General features: G+C 40.4%; 1 protein-coding gene across 2 annotated transcripts in view; it reads left to right on the top strand.

Annotated features, from left to right (window-relative positions):
• The window catches only part of LOC106089393 (octopamine receptor Oamb), a 409732-nt gene that overhangs the window by 205953 nt on the left and 177261 nt on the right, over positions 1-26518 (top strand). For both annotated transcript variants that reach the window (XM_059363782.1, XM_059363781.1), the window contains exon 3: positions 9924-10875. The gene's annotated coding sequence lies outside the window, so the exon portion shown is untranslated. The remainder of the gene's footprint in view (positions 1-9923; positions 10876-26518) is intronic.

The following is a 26518-nucleotide window of genomic DNA, read 5'->3' as shown; positions in this document are numbered from 1 at the left end:
CATACTTTGTATACGAAGAGGGTTTCAGAACTCCCGCGTGCCCCTATCATCGCGCTGGCAGTGGCACGTTGCTATAATTTAATGCTAGGTTGTTATCTTTATTTACTTAACACCTTCGTCATGCCACATACTTTTCCTAATTGAATGTGCATCCTTTGCCTCTCTGTATGAGTGGCTTCTTGGAGGCGCCCATAAGGCAGCTACAATCAAATGCAATTTTATTTAGACTTTGATGTAAAACCTGTAAGGTGGCAACAATTCTTCTTAGAGTAATTGTAAGGAATGGTACACAGTTCCATATAACCTTGCATACCTTTGTGGCAATAAAGAATAAGAAGGGAATTGGTACTGTATTACATTGTATTTACATTAAGTTGACTTCTCAAGCGGCAAAATACAGAAGAAAGTAATGTTTAACTGATATGTTAGTGGTATGAGTCAAGTAGTATTTTTCCCTAGAAATCATAATGTTTCCGCCGTGAGGTAGAGTCAAGCATTTTATGGTGCAGTTGTTGTTGTAATTATGGCGAACTATAGATTTCGGAAAATTTGAAGAGGATAAAGCAATCTTGGAAAAATAACAAGTAAAAAGGCGTTAAGTTTGGCCGGGCCGAACTTTGGATACTATAACCTACCTACCGGTGAAAATTGCATAGCTTATGTCCCATAGCAGTTATGTCGAAATATGATCCGATTTGGACCAATTACTAATAAGTACAAGTCATTGTTCAATTGTATATAAAAAAATATTGGTCTTTTAAGTAGCTATGTCTAAAAATAAACCGATCTGAATAATATACGACACGGACGTCGAAAAGCCTAAAAAAACTCACTGTCTCAAATTTCAGCGAAAACGGGCCATAAATGCGCCTTTTATGGGTCCAAAACCTTAAATCGAGAGATCGGTCTATATGGCAGCTATATCCAAATCTGAACCGATCTGGGCCAAATTGATGAAGAATGTCGAAGAGCCTAACACAACTCACTGTCTCAAATTTCAGCAAAATCGGATAATAAATGTGGCTTTTATGGGCCTAAGACCCTAAATCCGAGGATCGGTCTACATGGCAGCTATATCCAAATCTGCACCCATCTGGGCCAAATTGATGAAGAATGTCGAAGGGTCTAACACAACTCACTATCTCAAATTTTAGCAAAATCGGATAATAAATGTGACTTTTATGGGCCTAAGACCCCTAATCGGCCGATCGGTCTATATGGCAGCTATATCCAAATATGGACTGATCTAGGCCAAATTAACGAAGGATGTCCAAGGGCCTAACACAACCCACTGTCCCAAATTTCAGCAAAATCGGATAATAATTGTAGCTTTTATGGGCCTAAGACCCTAAATCGGAGGATCGGTCTACATGGCAGCTATATCCAAATCTGGACCCATCTGGGCCAAATTGATGAAGAATATCGAAGGGTCTAACACAACTCACTGTCTCAAATTTTAGCAAAATCGGATAATAAATGTGACTTTTATGGGCCTAAGACCCTAAATCGGAGGATCGGTCTATATGGCAGCTATATCCAAATCTAGACCGATCTAGGGTAAATTAACAAAGGATGCCCAAGGGCCTAACATAAATCACTGTCTCAAATTTCAGCAAAATCGGATAATAAATGTGGCTTTTATGGGCCTAAGACCCTAAATCCGAGAATCGGTCTACATGGCAGCTATATCCAAATCTGGACCCATCTGGGCCAAATTGATGAAGAATATCGAAGGGTCTAACACAACTCACTGTTTCAAATTTTAGCAAAATCGGATAATAAATGTGACTTTTATGGGCCTAAGACCCTAAATCGGCCGATCGGTCTATTTGGAGGCTATATCAAGATATAGTCCGAGCCTAACAAAACTCACAGTCTCAAATTTCAGCAAAATCGGATAATAAATGTGGCTTTTTTATGACTCTAAATCGAGGGATCGGTCTACATGGCAGCTATATTCAAATCTGGACCGATCTAGGCCAAATTAACGAATGATGTCCAAGGGCCTAACACAACTCACTGTCCCAAATTTCAGCAAAATCGGATAATAAATGTGACTTTGATGGGTCTAAGACCCTAAATCGGCTTATCGGTCTATATGGGGGCAATATCAAGATATAGTCCGATATAGCCCATCTTCGAACTTAACCTGCTTATGGACGAAAGAAAGAATCTGTGCAAAGTTTCAGCTCAATATCGCTATTTTTAAAGACTGTAGCGTGATTTCAACAGACTGACGGACAGACGGACGGGCATGTTTAGATCGTCTTAGATTTTCACGCTGATCAAGAATATTTATATCTTATAGGGTCGGAAATGGATGTTTCGATGTGTTGCAAACGGAATGACAAAATGAATATACCCCCATCCTTCGGTGGTGGGTATAAAAAAAGTGGGAATGAGATGCCTGGTGCGAGTGATCCTAAAACTTTCACCGATAAGAAGAGAGGCTTCTTTAATTGGGCTTGGAGATTTGCTGCACATGCTACCCTAAAGGCAAAACATCTGGTTTCGGAAACGGCAACTCAGTCAGCCAAGAGGCTGCGGGTACCTGGGCGACTTCCCATTAAGACGAACAATAGTAAAATGGCTCCAAGAACCTTCGCTTAGTCGCTTGTAACGTAGTTCTTTCTTCGGCTGAGCTAGATCAGCAGTCGTACAGGGGTTTTTCCTTTAAGGATCCACAAACCTTAAATAATGACACACTTTAATATTCCCTTCGGGATATGCAATCTAGGTTAGGTTGGGTTAGAGTGGCATTCTGGCATCAGACTCATTTAGACGTTTTCGTCCATTGTAACACCACGGGTACAGAAGAAAGAAGATGCCTTCTAGTTCCTACCGTTGAACCATCCAGATCGCTTTAAAAAGCCCCATAACTTGCGAATGTTCACATACGCTAAATCTGACAGGTTCTCAAAGAAATAAGAACCTAAAGTGGAACTCCTTCTGACTGCTAGTGCGGGGCATACACATAGAAGGTGTTCTATAGTCCCTTCTTCTTGGATGTCTTCACAGCTTCTGCAAAAGTCGTTGCTGGCAACCTTCAGTCTGTCAGCATGTTTTCCCATTAGTTTTCCCGAATGTTCACATCCGTGAAATCAGACAGATTCTCAATGAAATGAGAACCTTAAGTGGAACTCCTTCTGAGTGCTAGTGCAGGACACACACACTGAAGGTGTTCTATTGTCCCTTCTTCTTCGATGTCCTCACAGCTTCTGCAAAAGTCGTTGCTGAAAACCTTCAGTCTATTAGCATGTTTTCCCATTGGACAGTGACCTGTCATGACGGTCGTAATGACAGAGATGTCTGTTCTAGCCAATGACAGCAAAGCAGTAACGCTCTTCAAGTCTAAATTAGGCCACATAGTATTAGAATGCTCTGGAGGCCACCGTAGCGCAGAGGTTAGCATGTCCGCCTATGACGCTGAACGCCTGGGTTGAACCTGGAGAGACCATCAGAAAAACAAATTTTCAGCGGTGGTTGTCCTCTCCTAATGCTGGCAACATTTGTGATGTACTATGCCATGTAAAACTTCTCTCCAAAGAGGTGTCGCACTGCGGCACGCCGTTCGGACTCGGCTATAAAAAGGAGGCCCCTTATCATTGAGCTTAAACTTAAATCGGACTGCACTCATTGATATGTGAGAAGTTTGCTCCTGTTCCTTAGTGGAATGTTCATGGGCAAAATCTACATGTATGTATGTAGTATTAGAATGCTCACAGTTGAACTGTTCAGCCATCTCGTTGAGAGATCTGCGACAATCGAGGGCGGTTTATGTGTTCAAAAATACGTTCTCCAGGGATTTAATGGCTGCATGGCTGTCTGAGAAGATATTTATGGCAATCGTCGTAATGACATTATATCTTAGTCATTCCACCCCTTTCTTAATTGCAAACATCTCCGCTTGATACACACTGCAGTGGTCGGGTTGCCGTTTCGATATGACCAGTTCTGGATCTTTAGAGTACACACCAAAGCCCATCTGGTCGCTTAGTTTGGAACCATCCGTATAGAAATCTATGTAACTTCTGTTACCAGAGATATCGTAGTTCCAATCGGTTCTATCAGGAATAGTGGTACAGTACTTTTTTATCAAAAAGCGGCTCAGGTAGGGTGTAATCCACACCGCCTGGAACATCGGATATTGTATGAAGGATAACGCAGTGTCCGTAGCTGCCACATGACCAATGAGAAAGCTCCATTAACCTCACGGCAATGGTCGCTGCAATTTGGATAGCCACAATGTCCAGAGGTATTAGATGTAGCATTAAATTTGGTGCATCAGATGGTGTCGTCCTCGGTGCGGCTGTGATGCACAAACAAGCCATCATCCGCTTAAGTATTGAGCAGTAGGTGGACTTTTGAAGCGTCGTCCACCAGGCCACAACACCATATAGCATTATAGGTCTGACAACTGCAGTATATACCACATGCATGACATATGGTTTAAATCCCCAACGTGTGGCAATGGCTCTCTTGCAGGTGTATAGGGCAAGAGTTGCCTTTCTTACACTTTCCAAAATTTTGGATTTGAGGTTAAATTTTCTGTCCAGCAAAACACCCAGGTATTTTGCGCTTTCTGTAAATGGAAAATTCTCTCCACCCAAGGAGACAGGTTCCACAGGTAGGCATGGATTGCATGGATTTATAACTAGACCACTTTCGGTAGCCCACTTTGCTGTTGCATGTGGAGCTCCCTGAAGTATATTGCTTAGAGTGGTGGGAAACTTTCCCCTTACTGCTTCCTTCCCTTTTGCTTCCTATTGTCTACATTCCAAAGTAGAGGAGAAAGTACACCTCCTTTAGGTGTTCCTGTGCTGAACCGTCTTTTTAGATCCCAAGCCTGCCATGATGCATCTTTTGGTAAGTAAGTTATTAACAAACTTTCTTACGGTAGAGTTGATGCCTAGAAACTCCAACTCCTCCATGAGTGACATCGGTTTTACATTTTCGAAAGCACCTTCAATGTCAAGAAATGCTACCATTGTATATTCCTTGACAGCGAGAGAACGTTCTATATAGCCGACTACGTCGTGAAAGGCTGTTTCAGAGGTTTCGCCTTTACTATATTCATGCTGCTGCCGCGACAGGCGATCTCCAGGGATCTTTGCTCTATGATATGTTTCTATCAACCTCTCAAGAGTCTTCAGCATAAAGGATGACAAACTAATGAGACGAAAACCTTCATGTGGTAGGGGTTTCCTGCTTTCGGAATGAAACTTACCTTCTTGTCTCTCCATCCCACAGGTTTTATTGATAACATATTTCAGTTATTACAATCCACGAAGGTGTTCTAAGCTCTTAGGTGCAGGGTGTTGATGAGCGTTAGTCAGAGCGGCGCTTGGCCAGTAGGTGCCGGTTTCGGGAGATGAGCGTTTCGGTATTCGATAGATTTCTTCAGTATTCGGGCGGATCGGGATAACGAGGTTCGCGAAAGGATTCGGATGGTATTCGTTTAACTTCTGACCGTGGGGTTCGTTCGGGGCTCGGATTTGGCTTGGGCGTGTATCTCGGGCAGCACCACTACTCTGACTGGGCACTGTAAAGACAAGAGCAGAGTTAGGAAGGAAGCGAACGAGTGGCGTAGGGAAGCGAACAGATCGCATTTAGAAGGGAACGAGTCGCGTTGGGAAGTTAACAGATGACTTTAGGAACCGAACAGATCACGTTAGGAAGCAAAAGAATCGAGTTGGAAAGCGAAAAGATCGCGTTAGAAAGCGAACGAGTCGCGTAGGGAAGTAAAAGGGTCGCATTAGGAAACGAACGAATCGCTTTAGCCGATGAGTTCTCAAGTTCTTCTAAGCCAACGACTTCGGACCATGCCCTGCGTCTAATGGTTTTGTCTGCTCGTGCGAATCATACCCATCTTCAGAAAGGTGTGACATTAAGTACAGATTGTCAATTGAGCCAAGTGAGAATTATATTCCACTTGTCTTATCAAAAAAGACCTCGAATAACGACATTCAATGTAACAATGCTTAATGTGTATGTTAAACTAGCCGAATCGGGCCCGCTCTGTTGCGCCTTCTTTAACTCTCTAAAGACTTTTGAGGGTGGGGACACTTCGCTCTGAATCTGGATATCGAATTCGTGCCACTATAGCCCAGTTCCGCAGAACACCTGCGTGCGAATTCTGGCGAGAACACCAGAAAAATTTTAAGCGGTGGTTATCTCTGGCGAAATTTGCGAGGAAAAAAGCCATACGAGGCCATGTAGAGAATCTCCAAAGAGTTGTCCCACTGCGGCACGCCTTTTGGACTTGACTATAAAAAAGGTCCCTTGTCATTGAATTTAAACTTGAATCAGAAAGCTTGGATTCTCGGCAAATCTTGGATTCTGGGCAAATCTGCACTCTACTTGCAAATGCCTTTCCTTTGAGTTCTATATTACCGTACTGGTAAATACTTCCGGTATAGGGAGAATTTCGAGGGTGGGGTGGCCATGCAGACACTTGGCTCTTCAAGTATCAATTACATTTTATATGAGCCCCAGAATGGCACGATCGGTAAATAAGTTCTATTTAAGGGTGCGGTGGACCCCAGGGCCTTTGTCCCGAAAATGAGTATCAATATCCCGAAAATCGATCACTTTCTACTCTAAATATGGAGATATTTTGGGGTGGACCGGTTACCCAAACACATGGCTCTTTAATTGGATATCAAATTCGTTTTTTTTTCCTCAATCACTTTTTGTTTGAGCTCTATATTGTCGTGATTGGTTATATATCCATTTGGCGGGTTTTGGCCGGCCCTCGAGGCAACCGACCCCCAACAATAGAAACTATGTTTTGTTTTTGGTGACTATGAGAGTGAAAAAAAAATCTCGAACGAACCACATTGCACATCTCCGAGATCTCGTGTTTTTGAAAATTAGTGTAATGAGAAGTGCTTTTCAGAGGAGAGATGGCACCTCAGAGATTTCGACTCAAATATGGACATCAGATCCGACTCAGACTCCACTCCTAAATCCCTTTAATTTGAGCCCCATTTTGCCATGGTCGGTATATATGAACCGTTTGGAGGGTATTTTGGAGAAAGGGCGGCCACCGGCACTTTGCCCTGAAAATAGATATCAAATTCGTTTTTTACTTCCAAATACCGTTTTTTTGAGTCCCATATTGCCAAAGTCAGAAATGAAGTTAAGTTTAGGGGGTGCTTTAGAACATACTTGCCTCAAAAATTCGATATCAAATTCGTTTTCTACTCTCAAATACTTTTCATTTGAGTCCCGCATTTTCATTATGGATCAATTAACCTATTTGATGTATTTTTCAGGAGGAAAAGCGTCTTCTGGACGCAAGGGTTAATGACTTAATCGTAATGTAATACCAAATACCATTTGAGTCCCATATAGACATGGTCGGCTAATATGCCCATTTGGGGGTACCTCCCATTACTTGGACCTAATTGCTTATGCCATTTTTGTAATCTACTGTCGAAAACTTTTCATTTGGGGGCCATATTGACATGAACATCGAATATATCTATTAAGAAGAGTTTTTGGGTTCGGAAGGTCCGCTGGGTACTTGGATTTAATACCATATTCGTATTCTATTTTCCAATACCTTTCATTTGATACCCATATTGTCCCGATCGGTTCACTTTTATTTTTGGGTAGCACTTTTGGTGTTAAGGAGAGGCTCCCCAATTACTTGGGCCCTATTTTTAATTTGAAAATCGTCTTCTACTCCTGATTACCTTTCATTTGAATCCCATATTGTCCCGAACGGTCCATTTTTATTTTTGGGTAGCACTTTTAGGGTAGGGGGGAGGGTCCGCCCACCTCCCGATATCAATAATTTAAAAAGCCTATGTTTCTTCCCAGACCAACCTACACAATCTGTGAAAATTTCAAGGTAATCGGTTCAGCCGTTTTTGAGTCTATACGGAATAAACAAACAAACCGACAAACAAACACAAATTCATTTTTATACCCTCCACCATAGGATGGGGGTATACTAATTTCGTCATAACTTCTAAACAGATATATTCGATTCGGTTGGAATTGTAAATGGGCCAAATCGGTCCATGTTTTGATGTAGCTGCCATATAAACCGATCTTGGGTCTTGACTTCTTGAGCGTCTAGAGGGCGCAATTTTCATCCGATTTGACTGAAATTTTGCAGGTAGTGTTTTGGTATCACTTCCAATAACTGCGCTAAGTATTGTTTCAATCGGTCTATGTTTTGATATAGCTGCCATATAAACCGATCTAGGGTGTTGACTTCTTGAGCCCCTAGAGGGAGCAATTCTCGTCCGATTTGACTGAAATTTTGCACGTAGTGTTTTGGTATCACTTCCAACCACAGTGTTATGTATGATTCAAATCGGTTCATAATCTTGTATAGCAGTCATATAAACCGATCTTGGATCTTGACTTCATGAGCCAATAGAACGCGCAATTCTCATCTGATTTGGCTGGGGTGTCTTGTTATGACTTCCAATAACTGTGCTAAGTATGGCGCAAATCAGTACATAACCTGATATAGCTGCAATATAAACCGATCGGGGATCTTGACTTCTTGAGCCTCTAGAGGGCGCAATTCTCGTCCGATTTGACTGAAGATTTGCACGTGGTGTTTTGGTATGATCTTGGGTCTTGACTTCTTGAGCCTCTAGAGGGCGCAATTTTCGTTCGATTTGACCGAAATTTTGCACGTGGTGTTTTGGTATGACTTTCAACAACTGCGCTATGCATGGTTCAAATCGGTCCATGTTTTGATATAGCTGCCATATAAACCGATCTTGGGTCTTGACTTCTTGAGCCTCTAGAGGGCGCAATTCTCATCCGATTTGGTAGAAATTTTGTACAACGGCTTCTCTCATGACCTTCAACATACGTGTCTAATATGGTCTGAATCGATCAATAGCTTGATACAGCTCCCATATAAACCTGTCTTCCAATTTTGCTTCTTGAGCCCCTACAAGGCACATTTCTTACCGAATGGACTGAAATATTACACAATGACTTCTACAATGTTCAGCATTCATTTAAGCTCCGAATCGGAATATATCTTGATGTAGCTCCAATAGCATAACAGTTCTTATTCATGATTCTTTGTTTGCATAAAACAGATACCTCGCATAGAAATCGACAAATGCGATCCATGGCGGAGGGTATATAAGATTAGGCCCGGCCGAACCTAGCATGCTCTTACCTGTTATATATAAGAAGAAGAAAAATTTTATTGAAATTTTGGCCTATAGAATGATTTCGAGGTAGGCTAGGCAAAAGTTTATCTTTAGATAAACTAGGGCCCGAGGTCCCCCTCCCCCTGGCTAAGTCACTGATGGGAGCTATATCCAAATCTGAACCGATATGGCCCATTTGTAATCCCCATTGACCTACCTCAATAAGAAGAATCTGTGCAAAATTCCAAGCCGTTATCTTCATTCGTTCGATCGTTATCGTCATTTCGACAGACGGACGGACTGACGGACTTGGCTGGATCGACTTAGAATATCGATACTATGATATTATGACCTCGAAGATCAATATTTCGAGGTATTGCGGAATGAATAGTTTAATATAGCCTCCATCCTATGGTAACAACAATTCAGCATGTAGCAAAGCATACCTGACCAGCTAGTAACACATGAGATACTCAAAAATCGGAGACAGCGAATTACTCTAGAAATGCAGTCAATGCCAATCAGAAAGAATCCATCTCATTTGAGAATACTTATATGATACATCAAAAGAAAAACAATTAAGCTTTGAAATTCTAAACTAAAATATTTAAAGGAACTTCCACATATTTCCCTATACTTCTTAATAATGACCTTTGAACTAAAATGACTTGAATGTTTCCTTACAAATTGCAATATTTCAGTTCAACCTTTACAAAATATCTTCCCCTCACTATAAGTAATGGCCACAACATATTTACTAACATTTTTTTTTCTCATTTTTCTTTGCAGATTCCTTCTGAAAAAAAGCAGAGGAAGAAACCCTGGTAGTGAAAATTTAAAATTTTATGACATTCAATGCCTGCAGTCGAGTGTATTCAAGTAACATTAATATTCGATGCTGTCAAAAGTTTTCTCTTCAAGAATTTTTCTAAGGTTGACTTGTTGTGAAATGCACGTGCACTAGAACTGTCCACAACAACAAAAAAAAAAAACCTCAACTCTATAACCAAAGTGTGTAAAATTTTTGGGGTTTTCTTTGTTTTTTGCTTGTGCTTTAAGAAACTATACTGCAGTTGAGGTTTCCTTGGTGTTTGGGTATTTTGTTGTTGCTTTTTCATTTCGAATTCGAAAGATATACGCCAAGCATCATCAACCACCACATCGGCCCACAAAGGGTAGACAAAGAATGAACGATATTATAATGATATCGTTTCAATGTCGTTTTTTACGATGCTAAATGTTGGCATGGCTAGCGGGCATTGGCCACCCTTATCAGTAGTGGGACCACCAACAACAGCAACAGTAACCACATCAAGGCTACAGCCACCATATCTTTATTGTCAGCTAAGCAGCAGCAGTAGCAGCGACGGCTGCAGTGGCAGCAACAACAGCAGCATCAGCAACATAAAGCCAACCACAAATAGAGGACTAGCAAATCGACAACAGCATCATCAGAGGCTGGAATATAATCATCGCTGTCATCATCATCATCACCATCATCCCCATTATCTGAACGACAGACATAAGCAGCAGCAGCAGAAGCAACAACACCATCACTATAGCCATCATCAATTGAGAAGAGAGCAGTTGGTGGTGAAAAGCAACAGCATACGTGCCATAGCAACTTTCAAAAATGGATAAAAGTTTGCATTTGAATTCGAATTTATCAGCATCACGTCAAGTTAAATGTTGCCGTAATTCATGGTTACAGCAAACGAACAGCAAACTACTATTATCACTGGTGAGTAGATTGATTTGTTTGATTTTTTTCTTTGCTGCTGTTGGGTAAGCTTTTTTTGTCCTCTTTCTCTATTGACAAAATTCATTTTGGAGTGTGGGCGAAATTCATTTAACCAGAACAGAAAGAGAATCCTTTATGAAATTGAAAATTGTAATTTTGGTTTTTGTACATATTGATAAAGTTGGGCGAACTTGTGTGGTGTTGCTGGAATGCTTGGTTGGTATTTATTGGTCAGCTGAAATCGAATGGAAATACGTTTTGGAAAACTAGTTGGAAAAAGTTTATATTAAAAATACTTTGAGGGTAATGAAATTGTTAATGAATAGCAGAAAATATCTGTCGATTGTTTGAACGGGAATTTTGGTCATTGCGGCAAAAAGTATTGCATATCTTCAGGGGCTTAGGAAAATTTGAATTTTTATACCCTCCACCATAGGATGGGGTGGGGATAATAATTTGGTCATACCGTTTGTAACATCTCGAAAAATTCGTCTCAGAACCCATAAAGTATGTATATTCTTGATCGTCATGCCATTTATAGCCGCCCGTCCGCCGGTCTCTCGAAATATTATTAGCCATGTCCGTCCATCTGTCGAAAGCGCGATAGCTTTCGAAGGAGTAAAGCTAGGCGCTTGAAATTTTGCGTAAATACTTCTTATTTGCGCAAGTCAGTTGGGACTGTAAATGGGCCAATGGGACATTTATAGCCGCCGGTCCGTCGAAATATTATTAGCCATGTCCTTCCGTCTGTCCGTTTGTCTTTTGAAAGCACGAAAGCTTTCGAAGGAGTAAAGCTAGGCGCTTGAAATTTTGCATAAATACTTCTTATTTGCGTAGGTCAGTTGGGATTGTAAATGAGCCAAATCGATCCATGTATAGATATAGCTGGCACATAAAGTGATCTTGGGTCTTGACTTCTTGAGCATCTAGAGGGCGCAATTCTTATCCGATTTGGCTGAAAATTTGTACATATCGTTTTGGTACGACATAATCATGTTCATAATCAGTTCATAACCTGATATACCTGGCCTCAATCAGTTCATAACCTGATATACCTGCCATATTAACCGATCTCCTGATTAGACTTCTTGAGCCTCTAGAGGGCGCAATTCTTATCAATTTCGATTAAATTTTGCACGTGTTGTTTTGGTATGACTTGCAACAACTGTGCCTAGTATGGTCTAAATCGGCTAATAACCTGATGTAGCTGCCTTATAAGCCGATATCGCAATTTGACTTTCGGAGTGTCTGGAGGGCGCAATCTATACTAGATTTGCCTGAAATTTTGGAGAAGGTATTTTTCTATGCGTGACTTTTGGGGTGACTTGCAACAACTGCGCCTAGTATGATCTAAATCGGTTCATAACCTGATATAGCTGCCATATAAGCCGATATCCCAATTTGATTTTTTGAGCCGGAGGGCGGAGGAGGTATTTTTCTATGACTTCTAACAGCCATGACAAGTACGATCCATATCGGTCAATAACTTGATATAGCTCATATATATTAAAAAAAAGTCATTCAAAGAACTTGACAAATGCGATCCATTGTAGGAGATTTACAAGATTCTGCCCTGCCGAACTTAGCACGCTTTTACTTGTTATACCCTCCACCAAATGATGGGTGGGTATCCTAATTTGTCCCCGTTTGTAACACATCAAAGTATTTATCTCAGACCCAATAAAGTATTGTATATATGTTCTTGATCGTCTTGACATTCTAAGCCCATTTGGCAGTGTTTGTCCGTCTGTCGAAAGAACGCTAAAACTTCGATAAGGAATAAAGCTGGCGCTTGAAATTTTGGTATGAGACGTTTGGGAAATGGGCTATCGGTTCATGTTTTGATATAACTCCCATTTAAACCGACCCTGGATCTTGACTTCTTCAGGCTCTAGTGCGGGAAATTCTAATACGATTCGGATGAAACTTTGCTAAAGGAGTTTTATTTTGACTTTCATTAACTTTGCCAAGTATGTTCCAAATCGGTTTGTAACCTGACAAAGCTCTCGAATAAAACGATCGCTGATCTTGACTTCTTGAGCCACTAGTGGGCGCAATTCTTGTCCGATTCGGCTGAAACTTTGCACCAGGACTTTTATTTTGACTTCCACCAATTGTGCCCAGTATGACTTTAATCGTTTTATAACCTAAAATAGCTCCCAGATAATCCGATTTTGGATCTAGACATCTTGAGCCAATAGAGGGCGCAATTATGAGCCCTCTACCAAATTGAGCTGGACATTGAAAAGCTTCAAACACAACAGATGGCAACGGCATACTCCACTCGACGACTGATGAAAGCACTCCTTTTTTCGATGATATAATGGCGCAGTGGCAAACTATTGCCCACTCCCTGGAAAATGCCGCGAAATCCGTACTTGGGTACCGGAAGCCTTCTCCAAAAAACCCATGGTATGACCAAGAGTGTCGAGATGACTACTGAAGCCAAGAATGCGGCATATAGAGCAACCCTGCAATCAGTCGCAACGCTCCAGATGAAGGAGAGGTATCGGGAGAAAAGGAGAGAGGAAAACCGTCTATTCCGCAGAAAGAAAAAGGAAATGGAAAGACGTGAGTGTGAGCGAATTGAGATGTACAGGAGTCAGAATGAATGGTCCGGAAATTTTACCAAAAAATTAAACATCAAACTGATGGCTTTGTTGCAGGCACATCCTCCTGTAGAGACAAAGAAGGAAATCTGGTAACTCACACAAATGACATGCTGAGGATATGGAAAGAACATTTTGCCCAACTGCTAGTGTCCGACGTTGGCGGCGAAGAGGATACCGCAGAACCAATCCCTGATTTTGGTGTAAAATGCTAGTGCCCGACGTTGGCGGCGAAGAGGATACCGCAGAACCAATCCCTGATGATGGTGTAGAATGTTAACCTCCTAATCAGAATGCAGTGACCAGACTAAAGAACAACAATGCAGCAGGAGCCGACGGGTTACCCGCTGAACTATTTAAGACCGGAGGCGACACGCTGATAAAGCGTATGCATCAGCTTATCTGCGCAATCTGGCTAGAAGAACGCATACCCGAATATTGGAACCTCAACATACTATGTCTCGTACAAAAGAAAGGAGATAAGATGGAATGTGGCAACTACAGAGGAAGAAGTCTCCTCCCCATCGCATACAAGCTACTCTCGAGCGTACTGTGTGAAAGATTAAAACCTAAAGTCAAAGAGATAATTGGCCCCTATAAATGCGGCTTTAGACCTGGTCAATCCACCGTGGACCAGATATTCACACTGCGCCAAATCCTGGAAAAGACCCGAGAAGGACAAATCACCACCTACCATCTCTTTGTTGACTACAAAGCCGCTTTCGATACCCCTTTACGTTCAAAGGTATTTCAAGTCATCTCTGAGTTTGGTATCCCTGCAAAATTAATAAGACTCTGCAGGATGGCACTTGCTGATACGCGTTCCTCTGTAAGAATAGGAAAAAATCTCTCGGAACCATTTAATACCAAACGAGGTTTCCGACAAGGAGACAGCCTATCGTGTGATCCCTTCATAATCCTGCTGGAGAAGTTTATACGAGATGCAGATGCGAATAGATATGTCACACTAATTACAAGAGAACACATGCTACTCGCCTATGACGACGACATCGATATCGTAGGTCGGTCACGTGAAATAGTAACTGCAACCTTTGAAAGAATCGAAAGAGAATCCGTGAAAATGGGTCTGGCAGTAAATGGAGATAAGACGAAATGGGTGGTTTCAACTCCCAAAAGCCTTGTACAACCGAGCAGATAAAGAAAATGGAGAAAGTTCGGAACCACAACTTTGAGACAGTCAGTAACTTTATCTAACTCGGCACCGCCGTAACCGAAACGAATGACACCAATTTTGAGATCAAGCGAAGAATAATACTGGCAAACAGATGCTACTTTGAACTACGTAGGCAGTTTAGAAACAAGCTCACCTCTCTACAGACGAAGATTACACTATACAAGACACTGATACTATCGGTGCTGTTATATGGTTCTGAAGCATGGGTACTTGTGAAAGCAGAAGAGGCAGTGCTTGGAGTATTTGAGAGAAAGATTCTTCGTAAGATATATGGACCAGTTTGCGTTAAAGGAGAATATAGACGACGTATTAACCACGAGCTGTATGAGATGTATGACGGCGATAGCGTAGTTACGCGCATCAAAATACAACTGCTGCGTTGCCTAGGTCGTTTTGATAGAATGGATGAAGAAACTCCAGCAAAGAAATCTTTTGAAGCAAACAAGGTGATACAATAAAACCGGGAAGACCAAAAGCCAGATGGAAAGATCAAGTGGTGGGAGACACCTCGAAACCTGGTGTCAGAGATTGTAGAATGAGCGCAGAAGATCGAGGCGCTTGGAACGTTATTTTACGTTCGGCTAGTGGAACAAATGTTCCGTCATAGCCTATTAAAGTAAGTGAGTAAGATTTAATGTTAAGAGGCGTCTGTTTTTCGCCATAGGCAAACACAAGGTTGAAACTTAGAATCAGATGAAACATTATTCAAGCTAATATCGCTTAAAATATGGAAAGCCTTAAACTTTACACTCAATCCCCTTTCAAATAGTACTGAAATCTTCCATCTATTTCAACATACTACAAATTTGCATACCTTGCACATCTCCAAATTAAATTTCTTTGCTTTTCCAATTCGCTTGAGAGTGAAAGGGGCAGAGAGTCAGCGTTCTTTTCGTTGCGTGCATTGCATGCCACCGAGGAAATCAAATGGATATAGAAAACAAATTTAACAACAGCATGGAATAAAATGAAGTTAACCAAAAGAATACAAAACTACATCATTTGTCATTGACAAGGTTGGCAGAAAGAGAGCGAGGGAGCGAGAGCTGGAACACATTTAGCAAACAAGTTGAAAAGAGGAAAACAAACAACGACTCCAAAATGACTTTGATTACAACCAAAAAAAAAAAAAAAAAGGCGGAAAATGGGAAAACATTGTCACCTTGAATCACCCAAGGAATATTTGCATACAGTATTATAAGACAAGATTTAAGTACCGTGGAAATACAAAATGTGACAAATGTCAAGTGGGTGTAGTAAAGATTAGATAATAGAGGCAGTCTGAACAGTCTCCGTGTTTTTACCCATTGTGATATCAAAGGAGCAATACACAAAATCCTCAATTGGTAATCGAATCCACGGTTCTCGCAATCGCAAAGCAAGCAATAGTTACCAACTTAGCTGCTGGAATACATAATAATGGTGTAAAGAATATTATTTTACCCTCCACCATAGGATGGGGTTATACTAATTTCGTCATTCTGTTTGTAACACCTCGAAATATAATCGCCATGTCATTTTAAGTCGATATAACCATGTCCGTCCGTCTGTATGTCGAAAGCCTGCAAATTTTCGAAGGAGTAAAGCTAACCGCTTGAAATTTTGCACAAATGCTTCTTACCAGTGTAGGTCGGTTGGGATTGTAAATGGGCCAAATCGGTTCATGTTTTGATATAGCTGCCATATAAACCGATCTTGGGTCTTGACTTCTTGAGCCTCTAGAGGGCGCAATTCTCGTCCGATTTGGCAGAAATTTTGCACGTGGTGTTTTGGTATCACTTCCAATAACCGTGTTAAATATGATTCAAATCGGTTCATAATCTGATACAGCTGTCATATAAACCGATATAGGTTATTGACATCTTGAGCCTCTAGAGGGCGCAATTCTTATCCGATTTGACAGAAATTTTGCATGTAGTGTTTTGATATCCCTTCCAATAACCCTGTTAAGTATGATTAAAATCGGTTCATAATCTGATATAGCTATCATATAAACCGATCTTGGGTCTTGACTTCTTTAGCCTCTAGAGGGAGCAATTCCTATCCGATTTGGCTGAAATTTTGCATGAGGTGTTTTATTATGACTTCCTACAACTTTGCGAAGAATAGTTAAAATCGGTCCAACATCTCATATAGCTGCCATATCAACCGATGTGGGGTTTTGACTTCTTGATCCACTAGAGGACGAAATTATTATCCGATTTGGCTAAAATCTTGCATGAGATGTTTCGTTATGACTTCCAACAACTGTATTAAGAATGGTTCAAATCGGTCCATAAACTGATATAGCTGCCATATAAACCGATCTGGGGTCTTGACTTCTTTAGCCTCTACAGGGAGCAATTCCTATCCGATTTGGCTGAAATTTTGCATGAGGTGTTTTGTTATGACTTTCAACAACTGTGCTAAGAATATTTCAAATCGGTTCATAACCTGATATAGCTGCCATATAAACCGATCTGGGGTATTGACTTTTTGAGCCACTAGAGGGCGCAATTATTATCCGATTCAGATTGTACAACGGCTCCTCTTATGACCTTTAACATACGTGTCGAAAATGGCATGAATCGGTTTATAGCCTAATGCAGCTCCCTTATAAACCGATCTCTCTATTTTACTTCTTCAGCCCCTAAAATTCGCAATTCTTAATAGATTTGGCTGAAATTTTACACATTGTCTTCTATTATGGTCTCCAATATTCAGTTCAATTATGGTCCGAAATTAACCATAACTTGATATAGCTCCAATAGCATAACAATTCTTATTCAATATTCTTTGTTTGCCTAAAAAGAGATACCGCGAATAGAACTCAAATGCGATCCATGGTGGAGTGTGTATAAGATTCGGCCCTGCCGAACTTGGCACTCTTTTACTTGTTTTTCTATTAATTTTTCGCTTTGCCATATACTGTGATTGGTTTAAATGATAGAGCCATGACAAAGCTCTTCTACTAGTACACATTGCTCCAAGTGCAGTTCATACAGAACACGCTGTAAAGTAAAATGTGAATATGTTGACTCAAATTGAAATCGATGATAGAGGTCACATTGCACTTGCTAAAGTAAATATTGTCATGGCATAGCAAATACAATTTCATCACATGCTCGAAGAGGGGAAGAAAAATGAAAAGTGTGCAGTATGTAAGAAACAGATATGATTGATGATCCTATAGTATTCGAGGAAAACCAGTTACTCAATATTTGCTATCCTTTATTATAATGGCAGCATTAGTCTGCAGTTAGTGGAGAGTGCATAACACTGCATTATGCAACCGAAAACAAGTAGCCTGCAGTGCACTCTATGATAATAGCATTCAAATGCACTTTTCGAGATTCACTATATTTCTTTCCCTAGAAAGTAGCATTAAAATCCATTCTTTTCATTCCTTTCTCTTGTGTTTTTATTTCTTAGTTGTTCTATGTTAATATCCATAGAGCAGCTGAAACTTGCCTTATTATTTCCAAAACTCTTGCCTCATTCCTGTTATTCCCTTGTAGATAAATCTATTTCGAGTGATTTCGCCTGAAGTAGCGTTTCTTCGAAACAACCTTATTAAAGTGAAGATTTGTGTTGGCGGAGTAAGCAGAGTAAGAAAATTCAAAGGAACTAATTGACATATAAAAACAGCTGAAGAGTTTGTGCAAAATCTTATGGAACCCAGTAAACGACGAAAACAGAATTCTAGATAAATTCATTAAAGCGGGATAACTACAAGCAAGCTATAATAAGGATGTAAGTAAACCAGTAAGGAAAGGCAAAAGACGAGCGGAGCCGACTATATAATACCCTACAATTATAAATTCGGGCAATAGATATATGAACATGAGAGATATATAAAAATCTGAAGCGACTTTTTTCGTACAGATCGTTGGAAAATTGTTGTTACTGCAGCCACATAAGTGAAAATCCGGCGATAAATATATAAAGGAGTTATATCCAAATCTGAACCGATTTCATGAAATCTTGCAGATATATTGAGATCAGTAGCAAGACAATCCCTTCCAATTTTTTTGTAGATCGTTTGAAAATTGTAGTTACTACGGCCATTTAAGAGGAAATCGAGCGATACCCATATATGGGAGGTATATCTAAATCTGAACCGATTTTGGTGAAATCTTGCAGATATATTGAGATCAGTAGCAAAACAATCCCTGCCAAATTGTGTGCAGATCAGTTAAAAATTTTAGTTACTAAGGCTATTTAAATGGAAATCGCGCTATACATATATATGGGAGCTATATCCAAATCTGAACCGATTTTAGGGAAATCTTGCAGATATGTTAAGGTCGGTAGTAGAACAATCCGTATCAATTTTTGTGAAGATCGGTTAAAAATTGTAGTTACTACGGCCATTAAAGTGAAAATCGGGCCATACATATATGTGGGAGGTATATCAGAATCTGAACCGATTTTAATGAAATCTTGCAGATATATTGAGATCAGTAGGAAAAAAATTCGTGCCAAATTTTGTGCAGATGGATAGAAAATTTTAGTAACTACGGCCATTTAAGCGCAAATCGGGCTATACATATGTATGTGAGCTATATCCAAATCTGAACCGATTTTGATGAAATCATGCAGATATGTTAATATCAGTAACAAAACAGTCCATGCCAAATTTTGTGCAGATCGGTTAAAAATTTTAGATACTACGGCCATTTAAATGAAAATCGGGCTATACATATATATGGGAACTATATCCAAATCGGAACCGAATTTGATAAAATTTTGCAGATATGTTAAGGTCGGTAGTAGAACAATCCGTATCAATTTTTGTGAATATCGGTTGAAAATTTTAGTTACTATGGCCATTAAAATGCAAATCGGCCGATACATATATATGGAAGCTATATCCAAATCTGAACCGATTTTGATCAGATCTTGCAGATATGTTAATATCAGTAACAAAACAGTCCGTGCCAAATTTTGTGCAGATCGGTTGAAAATTGTTGTTACTACGGCCATTAAAGTGCATATCGTGTGATACATATATATGGGAGGTATATCTGAATCTGAACCGATTTTGATGAAATCTTGCAGAAATGTTAATCTCAGGAACAAAACAATTCGTGCCAAATTTTGTGTAGATCGGTTGAAAATTGTAGTTGCTACGGACATTTAAGTGGAAATCGGTGGATACATATATATGGGAGCTATATCCAAATCTGAACCGATTTTGATGAAATCCTGCAGATATATTGAGATCAGTAGCAAAACAATTCATGCCAAATTTTGTGCAGATCGGTTCAAAATTGTAGGTACTACAGCCATTAAAGCGCTAATCGGGCGATACATATATATGGCAGCTGTATCTAAAACTGAACCGATTTTGATGAAATATTGCAGATATGTTAATGTCAGTAACAAAACAGTCCATGCCAAATTTTGTGCAGATCGGTTAAAAATTGTAGTTACTACGGCCTTTGAAGTGGAAATCGGGCTATACATATATATGGGAGCTATATCCAAATCTGAACCGATTTTGATGAAATCTAGCAGATAAATTGAGATCAGTAGCAAAATAGTCCATGCTAAATTTTGTGCAGATCTGTTGAAAATTGTAGATACTACGGCCACTTAAGTGCAAATCGGGCGATACATATATATAGGAGCTATATCTAAATCTCAACCGATTTTGATGAAATCATGCAGATATGTTAAGGTCGGTATTAGAACAATCCGCACCAAATTTTGTGCATATCGTACATATTGTAGGTACTACAGCCATTAAAGTGCACTGCGGGCGATACATATATGTAGGAGCTATATCTAAATCTGAACGAATAGGGTCAGCAAGTAGGAATAGGCTTTATAGTTTCTTGATAACGGAAGGGGGCGAACACTCCACCGTTACGGCAAAAAACCCACCCAAAATCAAAAGTGGACCAATAAGGACAATATGGGTATCAAATGAAAAGTATGCAGGAGTAGATAACGAATCTGGCATACAAATTCATGTCGAAGTATAGAGGGTCACCCCACCCCCACGAAAACGCCCAAAATAGGCACATTAGCCAATCACGCATATATGGGACTCGGTTTGTTTGTTCCATATAGACTGAAAAACGGCAGAACCGACTTTCTCGAAATTTTTGCATTTTGTGTAGGTTGGTCTGGAAGGAAACATAGGCTACATAATTTTTCCGTCTCGGAAGGGGGACGGACCCTCCCCCTTATGCCAAAAACGCAACCCAAAATCAACAGTGGACCGATCGGGACAATATAGGTATCAAATGAAAGGTATTGGAAAGTAGAATACGAATATGATATTAAAATTTGAATCTAAGTACCCATCGAGCCGTCCCGACCCCAAACCTCCTAACTGACATATTGGACGTTCATTTCAATATGGGGCTCAAATGAAAGATATTCAGGAGTAGATTTCGAATCTGGCATACAAAATCAGATCGAAGTATAGGGGGTCACGTCACCCCTCAAAAACACTTTTAGACCCATTACAATTATATGATACTTGGCTGAACATATTTTCTTAAAATTTTCATAGATTGTGTACGTTTGTCTTGAAGGAAACAGAGGCTATATAATTTTTATATATCGGGTGGAGACGGACCCTCCCCTTTACCCCAGAAACGCCACCCATATCCGAAAGTGGTCCGATGGGCACAACAAAGGTATCAAATGAAAGGTATTAAAGACCAGAAAACGAATATCGTATTTAAATTTGGGTCCAAGTACCCAGCGTCCCCCCAACCCCAAAACTCCTCTAAACAGATATATTTGAAGTTCATGTCAATATGGGAGTCAAACGAAAAGTGTTAAGCAGTAGATTACAAATATGGCGTTAAATATTAGGTCCAAGTAGTGGGAGGTCGCCCACCTTCAAATACCCCCAAATGGGCATATTGACCGACCATGGCTATATGGGACTCAAATGAAAGTTATTTAAGAGTAGAATACGAATTCGATATCCCATTTTTGGGCCAAGTGTTTTGGGGTACGCTCTGAAGCACCCCCTAAACTAAACTTCATTTCTGTTGGGAATAAAGAACGAATTTGATATCTATTTTCAGTGCAAGGTGCCGGTTGCCGCCCGAGCCACAAAACACCCTCCAAACGGTTTATATTTACCAGCCATGGCAATATGAGGCTCAAATTAAAGGGATTTGGAAGTGCAGCACGAATTTGATATCCATTTTTGAGTTGAAATGTCTGAGGTGCCATCCATCCCTTAATGAAACCATTACCCCAAGGAAAAACATTACCACCAGGAATCGAGAAGGGCAAATTCTCAATGAGTGCTTTCCGATTCCAGTTTAAACTCTATGATAAGGGACCTTTTTTTATAGCCTAGTCCGAACGGCGTCCCGCAGTGCGACACCTCTTTGGGGAAAATTTTTTTTGAATGGCCAAGCATGGCATTGTACCTCGAAAATGTCGACAACATTAAGAGGGGATAAACACCGCTTTGTCCGATGTTCTCGCCAGGATTGGAACGCGCTCAGCGTCATAGGCTACAATGGCACGAATTCGATATCCGCGTTTAGGGTGAAATGTCCCCACCCTAAAAAGATATTAGAGAGTTAAGGAAGTCGCAGCGAAGCGGGCCCTGGTCGGCTGGTAGAGTATATATATTCTAAATCGTCTTGACATTTTGAATCGATCTCGCCATATCCATCCGTCCATCCCTCAGTCCGTTCGTCTGTCGAAATCACGAAAGCGGTCGAACGCATGAAGCTAGGATATTAAATGGGTCATATCGGTTCAGATTTGGATATAACTCCCATATGTTTATATGCCAAATCGATCTCCCGATTTGACATATTTAGCCCCTAAAAGCCGCAATTGTAATGCGATTGGACTTAAATTTTATACGCATTGTTCTGTTCAAATTACCGTGTCAAATCGGTCTTTAACCTGATATAGCTCCCATATAACCCGATCTCCTAATTTTACATCTTGAGTACCTGGAAGCCGCAATTTTTGTCCGATTTGGCTAAAATTTTCCATTTTATGTTCGGTTACGACTTCCAACAATTGTCCCAAAGACGGTCCAAATCGGTTTTTAACCTGATGTAGCTTCCATATAATCCAATCTCTCGATTATCCTTTTTCGGTTCCCAGAAGCATTAATTTTTGCTGGTTTTGCAGAAATTTGGTTATTATCCCTTTCAAGTAATTTTATTTTCTGTCGATTTTACGCAGAATCCATGGTGGTGGTTTTAAAAGTTACCGGCCCGGCCCGGGCGAACTCTTTTCTTGCGTTGTGGCCTCTTTTAACGGAACCAATGTCATTGCAATGATACACAAACATTTTGTTCACTTTGAGGTGTTTGAATACGCCAACAATAGCCGGTTGAGATTTTCCGGCTAAATATAACTTAATCACTTGAGTTTAATCACTTGAACTTCACGAATAACTTTCCTTTTAAACTCAGAAAACAATTCTTTGCTGGCTTGTAAAGAATATAATGGAGGTCACCGTAGCGCAGAGGTTAGCATGTCCGCCTATGACACCGAAAGTCTGTTTTCGAATCATAACGAGAACATTATAAAAAAATTTCAGCGGTGGTTATCCCCTCCTAATCCTGGCGACATTAGTGAGGAACTATGCCATTTAAAACTTTCCCACAAAATAGTGTTGTACTACAGCATGGCGTTCGGACTCTGCTATAAAAAGAGACCCTTCATCATTGAACTTAAACTTGAACAGGACATCACTCATTGATGTGTGAGAAGTTTTCCCCTATTCTTTCAATAGAATGTTCTTGGAAACACTTGCATTTGCAAACAACATAATGTGCTGTCAATAAATCAAATATTATGTAGCTATTATTTCTATTTTGACAGATACACCAGCATGATGTCCCCATTTTTCTTATAAAATTTTAAAATATGAGTATCAAAACACCTTAAAACAAAGCCATCACCCATCATTTCCTTCAAATATTTATTTGATAAAGACAAATTGTTTCCTGTACTGCCTTTAGGAGAGAGCATAACCGAAATTCATGTTACACTTGCCAATGTCAATGGTATTGTGACAAAAATTTATGTTGCTTTTCGCCTTCTGGGAAATGGAGCAGTCGAAATACTTGTTTTCTTCTTCCTCTTCGTTATCATTCAACCACCTAAATGAATGAGTATTGTGGTTTAGTTCGACATGAAGTTTGGTTTTCCGGGTGTTTTTTGTTTTTTGCTGAGATTTTTATTTGTACCCCAAAAGTCATTGAAAAATCAAAATCCAATGGTATTGTCTGCTCATCTGTTTGAAGATGGACTGAGTGGTGTGGAGCTGGATGCATGTCATGACACCACATTTATCTTCATTGCGTAAGAGAAGAAGGGCTATGGAAGAGATAAACGAGCAACCGAAATGCACATAAAATCCTTACACGGTGAAAAAAAAAAATTGTCCCTGTGAAGTGAATGCCATATAGGCCTTAGAATACTCATAGTCAATACAGAACAAGTAAAAGCGTGTTAATTTCGGCCGGGCCTAATCTAATATACCCATCACCATGGATTGCATTGTTAAGTTCTTTGCCCGATATCTCTTTATAGGCAAATAAAGGATAATGGATAAGAATTGCTATGCTATTAGAACTAAATTGGGTTATAAACCGATTCGTGTCATACTTGGCTTGGATGTTAGATACCTTAGTTGATGCCATTGAGCAAAATTTTAACCAAATCGTATAATAATTGCTCCCTATGGTAAGGTTAGGTTAGCCTAGGTTTAAGTGGCTGTCTGCCATCAGACTAACTTAGACGTTTTCGTCCATTGTGATGCCACAGGAACAGAAGAAGAAAGATGCCTTCTAGTTTCTACCGTTGAACCATCCAGTTCGCTTTAATAAGCCCAATAACTTGTGAGTGTTCACATTCGCAAAATCAGACAGGTGCTCAAAGAAATGAGCATCTAAAGTGGAACTCCTTCTAACTGCTAGTGCGGGACACAAACAGAAGGTGTTCTATAGTCTCTTCCTCTTCGATGTCCTCACAGTTTCGGCAAAAGTCGTAGCTGGCAACCTTAAATCTGTCAGCATGTTTTCCGATTAGACAGTGACCTGTCATGACGGACACAATGACTGAGACGTCTGTTCTAGCCAATGACAGCAAAGCGGTAGATCTCTTCAAGTCCAGATGTGGCCACATTGTATTGGAATGCTCACAGCCCCCTCTTAGTGACCATCTATCATTCGTTGTCCTTCTGGCCTGGTCCTGAAAACTTAGTTTATATGTCGCTAGAGGCATACCCACAGATTCCAGTGTCCCTGGAATGCGTAGGGTAGATTCTAGTCTCGCAAGCTCGTCTGCTTTAGAATTCCCTGGGTTATCTCTGTGGCCCGGCATCCAGAACAGGTGAATTTTGAACTGTTCAGCCATCTCATTGAGTGATCTGCAACAGTCGAGGGCGGTTTTTGTGTTCAGAAATGCATTCTCCAGGGATTTAATGGCTGCCTGGGAGTCTACCTGTATGAAAAGATACGTATGCCAATCGTTGTTATGACATTATATCTTAGCTATTCCACCATTTCCTTAATTGCAAGGATCTCTGCTTGATACTCACTGCAGTGGTCGAGTGACTTTCTCTATATGACCAGTTCTAGATTTTTAGAGTACACCCCAAAGCCCACCTGGTCGTCTACTTTGGAACCATCCGTATAGAAGTCTATGTAACTTCTATTACCGGGGATATCGCAGTTCCAATCGGTTCTACCAGGAATAGTGGTGCAGTACTTTTTATCAAAAAGCTACTCAGGTAGGGTGTAATCCCCACTGCCTGGAACATCAGATATTGCATCAAGGATAACATAGTGTCCGTAGCCGTCACATAACCAATGAGAAAGCTCCCATAGCCTCACAACAGTGGTCGCAGCAATTTGTCTAGCCAGCATGTCCAGAGGCATAAGATGTAGCATTAATTTCTGTGCATCATATGATGTCGTCCTTAGTGCGGCTGTGATGCACAAACAAGCCATCCTTTGTATACGGTTATTACGGTTAGTATTGAGCAGTAGGTGGGCTTTTGAATCGCCGTCCACCAGACCACAACACCATATAGCATTATAGGTCTGACAACTGCAGTATATACCCAATACATGATGCGCGGTTTAAACCCTCAACTTTTGGCAATGGCTCTCTTCCAGGTGTATAGGGCAAGAGTGGTCTTTCTTGCCTTTTCCAAAATGTTGGATATGAAGTTCAATTTCCTGTCCAGCAAAACACCCAAGTATTTTGAGCTTTCTTTAAATGGAATATTCTCTCCTCCCACGTAGACAGGTACCACTGTTGGTAATTTGTATCTCCTGCTGAAAAGAACTACTTCTGTCTTGCACGGCGATGTGGGCTACACTTTCAGTAGCCCACATCGCCATTGTATGTAGAGCTTACTGAAGTATATCTCTAGAGTGCTGGGAAACTTTCCCCTAACTACAATTGCCACATCATCAGCAGACGCAACCATTTTTACACCTTTTTCTCCCAGAGACGATAATATATTGTTAATGGCTATATTCCAACGTATAGGAGACGTGTGTCTCTGCTGACCCATCTTTTTAGATCCACATATCTCAAGCCTGCCATAATGCATCTTTTAGTAGCTATGTCATTTATAAACGTTCTTTCGGTAGGGTTGATGCCAAATCCTTCATGATTGACGTCTGTTTTACATTATTGAAGAACCTGCAATGTCAGGAAATGCTACCATTGTATATTCCTTGACATTGATAGAACCTTCTATGTAGCCCACTAGGTCGTGAAGGGCTGTTTCAGTGGATTTGCCTTTACTATATGCATTCTGCTGCCGCGACAGGAGATATTCAGGGATATTTGCCCTAAGATAAGTTCCTTTCAACCTCTCAAGAGTCTTCAGCAT

Source organism: Stomoxys calcitrans, chromosome 2 (assembly GCF_963082655.1).
Source record: "Stomoxys calcitrans chromosome 2, idStoCalc2.1, whole genome shotgun sequence".
NCBI lineage: Eukaryota > Metazoa > Arthropoda > Insecta > Diptera > Muscidae > Stomoxys > Stomoxys calcitrans.
The sequence above is the reverse complement of the archived record's forward strand: the minus strand, read 5'-3'. Positions and strand labels throughout refer to the sequence as shown.